This window comes from Corvus brachyrhynchos, unplaced genomic scaffold (assembly GCF_000691975.1).
Source record: "Corvus brachyrhynchos isolate BGI_N302 unplaced genomic scaffold, ASM69197v1 scaffold69, whole genome shotgun sequence".
Classification (NCBI taxonomy): domain Eukaryota; kingdom Metazoa; phylum Chordata; class Aves; order Passeriformes; family Corvidae; genus Corvus; species Corvus brachyrhynchos.
Window position 1 is genome coordinate 315,612 of NW_008240228.1, and position 1,641 is coordinate 317,252.

Genomic DNA, 1,641 nt, shown 5'->3' on the forward strand with positions numbered 1-1,641 from the left:
TGTTTTAGGGAGCTGTGCTCCTGGGGGAGAGGACGGTAGCTCCGCCTGCGCCGGCAGAGTCGTCCTCGGTGGAGGATTGGTCATCTGGAGCTCACCTGGACACTAAGGGGTAAGTATTTTCCCCCGGGGGGGGGAATCTACTTCAAAGCCGGTAAAGGCTTTTCGGGACCTCTACGGTCCCTGGCTCCTGAGTTTATTCTTTCGGCTTCAGACGTTGTGCTGTGGGTATGGGGGCTAAACTGTCCACAGCACAGAAGGGGGTATATATCCAAGTTGTGGGACTCCTAGAGGGTGGGGGGAAACGTTTTTCTAAGGGGTGTTTAAAAAGGTTTGTTCGCTGGCTGTTCTTGCACTTCCCTCACTGCTCCCAACATTCGGTTTTAAGCGTTCCCTTTTGGAACGCCGTGGGAGCAAAATTGGCAGAATCACAATTGGCGAAAGAGAAGGATTTAGATAAGTTTTCTTTATTATATTTACAAATTCGGTCTGCTTTAAACAAAAAAAGGGAGAGGGAAGGACAGCCAACCCCGGGTTCCCCAGTTGCTACCCCTAAGTCTTCTCCTAAGCCTGTGTCCCCTAAACCGGGCATCCTGAAGAGAGCAAACCACGATGCTGCGCAGGGTTGCTATCGACTCCCTGGCTTCCTCGGGATTCCCGGTCCCCCCGCCCGGACAGTCCTGGCCATACTGCCCGGGGCTCACTCTGTTCCCCGACTTCCCGAGTTCTAAGACCCCGAGTTCACTTTAGCTTCACCGAAGATTTAGAAAATGGCTTCCCTACCCAAGGAGGACAAGATGGCGGGCGCCACATGGCAGAGACCCCCTCTTGCCCTCCCTCTCCTTCCCCATCCCGAAACCCTTTCCTCCCAAGTCCTAACCCCTCCCTTCCCAACTCCTCCCCGTACCCTGACCCCTCCTACTCCCAAGGTGGGTCTGCCCTTGCTACCCCTCCTACCCCACTTAGGTGTACACCCCTTGCTCCGCCCCGGGGGGTTGTCGCAGGTCCGTGTCCAGTCGCCACCCACTTCCCGCTTCCAGTTCTCACGCTCCTACCTCTGGTTCCCACGGTTGGCCTTCCGGTTCCCATGGTGAGTGGCCGGAAGGGGGAGGGCCTGAGGACCGGAACCTGGAACTGGATCCCATCCCTTCAGTTGCTCCGGTTTTTTATCAGAGGTCCCGGAGAGGGGGATTGACCCGTGCCAGTGGGGAACCCCTCTCCCATCAAACAATTAAGGAGCTCTGCAAGGCGCAGAAGGAGTTTGGGAGGGAGAGCGAATATTTTCGCGGCCTTTTACAGGCAAATCTCTCCGGAGCGGTAATGACGCCCTTTGATCTGCGTCAACTTTTCTCATGTTTGCTTTCCTCGGCAGAGTTTCTGCTCTGGAAATCGGCATGGGAAAGGGAGCTCTGCCGACTCCTTCCGGTGCTTTTGCAGGGACCCGATACGACCGTTGATGCCGATAATCAGGCATTAACAATGGACCATCTGAGCGGCGAGGGGGAATGGGCTTTGGCGCCGAAGCAGGCCCAGGGTTTGCCTTTAGAGGTGCTGCAGCGGGGCAAGGAACTAGCCGGGAAGGCATTCCTTGACCTGAGGCCGGACGCACCTGTGGAGAGCTACTCGCCGGGCCCGCAAGACTCG

At 56.7% G+C, this 1,641-nt stretch overlaps 1 protein-coding gene across 1 annotated transcript in view; it reads left to right on the forward strand.

The window, feature by feature from the left end:
* The first annotated feature begins 6 nt into the window (after positions 1–6).
* LOC108449383 overlaps positions 7–1,641 on the forward strand; it is an 8,037-nt gene continuing 6,402 nt past the window's right edge. The window contains exon 1 of the mRNA XM_017745345.1: positions 7–109. The gene's annotated coding sequence lies outside the window, so the exon portion shown is untranslated. The remainder of the gene's footprint in view (positions 110–1,641) is intronic.